Genomic DNA, 6336 nt, shown 5'->3' with positions numbered 1-6336 from the left:
ACTAATTCGTCTGACCCTGCATACATTCAGCTCGGCATCCACCGTCGTGTGCTCTCTGTGCTTCCTGTTCATCAGTCTCAGCAGTTACAGGAGCCAGCAGAAGCCTCCAGCCGACACCTGACCCACAGACTTGAACCAGATGAGACTTACCTACTTCTACAACTGTGTGAGCCTTTCTTCTTTATTTGTTTGTTTGTTGGGGTGGGGGGGATGATTTTTGGTTTTGATTTTCAATTTTTACTTGACTTTATTTAAAACAGTTTTATGGGCACCTAACCCACGTATCATACAGTACAATAGTTTAATCATATCTAGAAGAGTTGTACAATCATCACCACCATCAAGCCCAGAACATTTTCTTCCTTCTTGTAATCATTGTTATCAACTCCCCATTTCCCCCAACCTCCCATGCCATAGCCCCCAAAAATGTTAATCCAGTTACTGTGTCCATAGATCCACCCATCTTGGATTTCATATACCAAAAATTGTACAAAAGCAAAGAAAAAAAAACTAATAATAATAGCAAAATAAAATAGGGGGAAACTTCATTCGAAAACTAAGCAGAAAATATTAAAAACTAGAACAACTTTAAAATAGGTCAAAAGGAAGATCAAATGATAAGGTGTTAAATTTTGACCTAACTACATCTACCATAATCCATTTTCCAATGCGCTTGGCATGATAGCAAATGTATACACATCCCTGGTCGATGATCATAGGGAATTCATCGGAGGTTTAATTCACATGTATTTCTTCCCTTTTTATTGGTAACTAAAACAACTTTTAATGGGTGAAAAGAGAAATCAAGTAAGATATTACATTTTAACCTAACTATGTCTACCGACAGTAATCAACTTTACGATGCTCTCTGTGTGATAACAAGCTTATTCGCATCCCTCGACTAGGATCACAGAGAATTAATTCATCAGAGGTTTAATCTATGTGTGGACCCTGCACCACGGACTTGGGGCTTCCGCTGTCATCCACAGCCTACTGCAAACAGTGTTCACAATTTAAGCTCTTATACCATTCCCTCCTTTGGAATTGGATTATATTACTGAGATAGTTTATTGTGCCAGCCTGGTCGATAAACACAAGTGGGATTAACTGAAGGGTGGTGAGATAAATGGCTCAGTGAGCCTCGCCTTTCTTGTCTCTCACTCTTTAATCATTTGGACCAGTGTGCGGCTACCTTGCTTGTTCTGTGCCTCAATTTACAGGCTACACTACCTGTGGGACGCCTAGCCTGTGAACTGTGTCACTGTAAGTTGAGGTCCCTTTAAGATATCTCTGGAGCTGGGGACAGAAGGTTGGTGACCTGGCTGACAGTTGGTGACCTGCCTTGTGATTGGCTGCTGTGCTGAGATAGCCTAGCTCTCTCTATATATAGAGGAAGACCTGGCAGAAGACTAGACTGGAAGGACTGCTAGGGTCTCACAACTCTCTCTCACCGGAGTGAGTTGCCCTGAGCCATTTGTACTGCTTTATAATTTATCAGTTCATTTCTTGGGTTATATATCTAATTATCTTTATAAATCAATATATTAAATTATCAGCAATTTGGTTTTATCTCTCTAGAGAACCCTGCCTAACACAATTACCTACAATCCTCAGATCGCACAGGCTGGTGTGTGTCTTCCATGTGGACTTAATTAATGCCTCATTCTTCAATATCAACCTCTTTCTAGAAACATGCATGTACTGGCATCCATGGTTTTACTTCCCTAGAGAGTCCAGATTAACGCTGCATGCTATGCCAGAAGTGTTTTACTTACTTTCAGTGTTCCTGTGCATTGTATGTGTGGGCGTGTCATGTGTGTTACTTATGAAAAAAAATCACAGTACTTCACCTAAAACATTGATGGTTCAAACCCACCGTGAAGCCAGCACCGTGGAAGAAAGGCCTGGAGATCACAGTACACACACACACACACACACACACACACACACACACCAAAAAAGCCTTGTGGAGTAGTTCTACCCAGTAACACACGGCGTCTCCAGAAGTCAGCAAGGGGGTCCAGGGCTTACTGTGTTTTTTACCCATGAACCCCTAGTGCCTTCGCATGGGCGGTGGCTTCAAAGAGTTGAAGGGAAACATGAAATTGGAGCGAATGGAACGTCCCCCACCCTTTTTGAAGCACCTCGTATCTGTGCTGCGTCAGTGTTGTGTCCTTGAACTCTTCAGGGCTGGATCTGAACTCACGTCCCTCCACGGTGCACTAGAGAGCTGTTTAAGATCTAGACAGTAGCATTTCCCCAAGGACCGAGCTCAGAGGGTCAGGAAAGGAGTGATGGAAACTGTAAGCACAGGGAGGGAGTGGGATAGGCTGGGTCCATTGAGGCGAAGGCCATGGATAAACGGAATCTGAATGTGTCTGGATTGCTGGATGTAAAACAGCTCTGCTCTCTGGAACCAACACCCCAGGAGACCCCACATAAACACACTCCTCTTAATGAGTCGTTATTCCACGGCTTCCTTTGGGCTATTACCTGTTGTAGCCAGTAGAGGACACTAGAGCATTGTACATGCTCCTGCTCAGGCAGCTACAAAAAGTTCTGTCCCTCCCAAGGCTGCAGACGAACCTTCCATGTTACCTGGGGGAAAGTGCCACCTGAAAGCCCCCAACTTTACCATTCTAAAACCCAAAGCGAACCCCACTGCCGCCTCACGGAGAACCCCGTGGGGCTTTCTTGATTGCAATTTTCTACAAGGTTTCCAAGTTAAGCGTAAGGTTTTCAGCAGCTCCTGCGTCCGAAGTGGGGAGCGGAGTCCTTCTTCATTGTCTGCTCTTAGTCTGGAAGTTCCGCTGAAGCCGGTTCACTCTAGGTGACATCTGAAATCCCAGTGACATGGCTTCCAGCATCACAGCCACACAGCGTGACACGCTGACAGACTGAGCGTTGGGACGCCTACCCTTTATTGAGGTTAGGAAAATCCAAGCGGTCTACATTGACTCGCAGAGCCCCGCAGGACGGAGCAGAACTGCCCCTGTGGGTTTCCAAGAAGATTGTACGTCTTCATGGAACTCAAAAGCCTCACCCAAGGGCAGATTGTTGGTGTTCGCAAGGGACCTGGGCCCCGCATAAGTCCCACCTTTCTACTTAGAAGGAGCATCGGTGGTGCTCTGAGTTAGGCATTGGGTTGCTGACCATAAGGTCAACGGTTCAAACCTGCCAACCACTCTTTATTGCCAAAATGAGGCTCTCGGCTCCCACTAAGATTTAAGTCTCAAGTAAATTTAGAGAGACAGAAACTAGATTAATAGTTTCTTAAGGGTATGGCAGGGAGTGGTGGGCAGGGCTGAAATAGGGAGCTGATCATAATAATGAGTACAAGCGTGAAGACAATGCTCTTTAATTATATATACATATTTCGTCTGGGAAACCCTACTCGGGATCGTGATGAGTCGGATTGATCCCATGGCAGTGGGGTTTTCTGCTCATCACTGCTCCCGCCATAAGCCCCTGAAAATAAATAAATAAAAATGGCTGCTGCCCAGAGTATCCTGGCGCCTAGCGACCCTCCTGGACATGAACAGAACCACCTCCTGGGGGTTGCAGGCTCAGACTGCCGAACCTTTCCCCCGCAGAACCAGCACGTCCTGCTCAAGCCTCTTGGACACCTCCATGTGCTGATCTGTAAAATGGGTGGCAGGGACCTTCGCCAAGCAGAACAAGTCAACGGTGTGGGGGCTTGATAGTGAGGCAGTCAGAGGGGACCGCTCAGTGTGCACACCTAGGCCTCAGTTTCTACAGCTGGGAAATGGGGATGACGCAGCAGAACCAGTGCCCTTCACGGGGTGGCTGTGATGAGGCGGACCAAGCGAGAAACCCGTGCCTGGTAGAAAGTAAGGGCCCCATAAATGTTCGGGGTGGCTGCCACTGCTGTCGAGATGGACATCGTCGTCGGTGCTAACCCTCAATAAACCAGGCCTCAGAATCCTCTCACCCACCTTCCTCATGCCTGTCTCCAGGTAGAAGCCTCCCTCCCACCTGGGAGACCACTTGAATGCTGCCCCTTCAAGCCTTCCTCTCTGAGTCCCTCCCTGACCGAGACTTCTCCTGACAGACTTTGACACGTTGTCAGGAGGGACCGGTCCCTGGAGAAGGACATCGTGCTTGGTAAAGTGGAGGGGCAGCGGGGAAAAAAAGGATGCCCTCCACGAGATGGAAGGACACAGTGGCTCCTACAAAGGGCTCGGGCCTAGGAACAATGGTGAGAGTGGCGCGGACCGGGCAGTGTTTCACGTTGTGGTCTGCAGAGGGTCGCTGTGGGTCTGAACCGATTCGATGTCGCCTGATAGCAACAACAGAGGAAAGGGCTGGCGTGTTTTTCTCCGCGTTTCTGTCCACACAATCCTACTGGCTACTGGGGCTCGCTTCCAGGAAACCCAGGTGGGCGGCCTGCAGGAAGTCCACCCCCTGCGCCTGGCCTCAAAGGAACAGGATTCCCTGGACTTGGGAGAGGGGACACTGGTGGCGCCATGGGTTAAGCTCCAGAAAATCCGGCGGTTCAAATCCACCAGCTGGTGGAAGACAGAGGTGGCCGTCTGCTTCCATAAAGATGGCATCCAGAAACCCTATAGAGCAGGGCTCCTCTGCCCCCAGGGTCACTATGAAGATCACGGGCGTGGAGGGGGCAGCTTTGGGAAGAGCGCAGTGTAATGAGTGGGCGGGGCCGAGGAGAGCGGGCTGAGTGCTAAGTGGGCGTGGCCCACTAGAAGGAAGGGCCAAGGTTGAACTCTCCGACGGGGCGGGGCCAAACGGGTCGTGGTCGGCGGCCAAGACACGCCCTCCGGGGGCGGGGCTGAAACAAGAGGCGGGGTACGAGCCCGCGCGGCTAGGGGGCGGGGCCTGTAGGGGCGGGGCCTGTGAGGGCGGGACCCATGAGCTGGCTCGCGTCCCGCCAGGTGCGGTCGTTCCCGGGAAGCTGAGATCCGTCAGGGCGGCGAGGGAGGGGCTGGGAGTCACGGAGCCTCAGGCCCCGTCCTCGTGGGAGCCCCGCGGGTCCAGCCCAGGTGAGCAAGGGCTTCCAGGGAGGGGAGCCGGCTCTCTCCAAGTGGGGCCACTCGCTCAGAGGTGCGTGTCTGTCCACACGTGTCTTTGGATGGTGAAGGTGTCGCCAAGTGCGGAAGTGGGTTCCTGGGCTGCACGCGTGTTCGTGTCCCCGGGCGTCCTGGGGCGCGCCCCTCTCCACACGTGTCCTAATGCGCAATAACCAAAACCCCGCCCCCTCGCCCCCCTCTCCGTTGTACTTATTTTTCCGGGTCTCTTCCCTCTCTTGATGCCTTTCCAGGAAGCTCGCGTCTTGGAAGGCCTCACCCCTGCTGCCCCTCCCTTCTGACCTTACTATCCCCTTCTTCTGCACCTGGTTCCCCTCCCTGCCAGGACACTGCCCTCCTCCCCCAGGAGTTACAAGCTCAAGAGCCAGCTCACCAGGGACTTGTTGGGCCCTCCACCTGGCTGCAGCTCTCGGCAACCCTCCCTTTTTTTTTTCTAACAGAACTACCTCCTTTTCTGGCTCAGGCTTCCTCTCTCCACTGTCCCCTCTAAGCCTTGGCCTTCCTGAACATTCTATGTGTTATAGCCTGTTTCCTCCCTCAGAGGAACCCTCCTGTGATTTTCTGAGACAGAACCTCTTTACGCGAGTAGTGAGACTTGGAATGGGCTCAATGGCAGTGCGTGTTTGGGGGTTTGGGGGGGAAGGGGGCAGTTCCCTCCCTCCTTACAAGAAAATGCAAACCTGTTGCCCAGTGATTTGATGCCGACTCTTGGCGATCCTGTGTGTGTGTTACAGAATGCAGCAGTCCCCACAGGGTGCGTGCCTTTGGCTATCATTGTATAGAAGGTTGCCAGCCCTTTCTACCGTGGGCCGCCCCCCCCCATGGGTGTGACCCTCCGACATTTAGGTTCCTAGCAGTGTCACCCTGGGGACCTCTGTTCTATCACATTCCGCTGTTTTAGCACTCTCAGAGATTATCCTCTGCACTCCACGTGTTCTGGTTTGATGTCCCAGCACAAGGCGCGTCTCAGGGAGGGCAGGGTCGTTGGCTCCTTCTTGGCACACCGGAAGAACTCGTCTGATCATGGTTTGCTCGGTGTCGAATGAGAGACCCCACGTCTGTCTGTGGCCTTCTTGTCTTCGGGTAGCTGACCATCCGCCTGCCCCTGGGTGGACAGGTGCTCTCGCACAACAGGAGCATGGGAAAGCTCCCCTCCTTCGCTTCCCCCACGAAGTCGCTCCCTGGGCAAGTGGTGTAGAGCTCGGCTCTGGACCAAAGCTCGAAGGTTCCAGTTCACCCAGATGCGGCGCAGAGGAAAGGCCTGGTGGTC

General features: G+C 51.7%; 1 protein-coding gene across 1 annotated transcript in view; it reads left to right on the top strand.

Annotated features, from left to right (window-relative positions):
• The first annotated feature begins 4960 nt into the window (after positions 1-4960).
• SH2D3A (SH2 domain containing 3A) overlaps positions 4961-6336 on the top strand; it is a 16893-nt gene continuing 15517 nt past the window's right edge. Inside the window, exon 1 of the mRNA XM_004714330.2 lies at positions 4961-5021. The gene's annotated coding sequence lies outside the window, so the exon portion shown is untranslated. The remainder of the gene's footprint in view (positions 5022-6336) is intronic.

This window comes from Echinops telfairi, unplaced genomic scaffold (assembly GCF_000313985.2).
Source record: "Echinops telfairi isolate 266 unplaced genomic scaffold, ASM31398v2 ScPeMD7_7459;HRSCAF=8497, whole genome shotgun sequence".
Lineage (NCBI taxonomy): Eukaryota > Metazoa > Chordata > Mammalia > Afrosoricida > Tenrecidae > Echinops > Echinops telfairi.
This window is presented reverse-complemented; position numbering and strand designations above follow the sequence as displayed.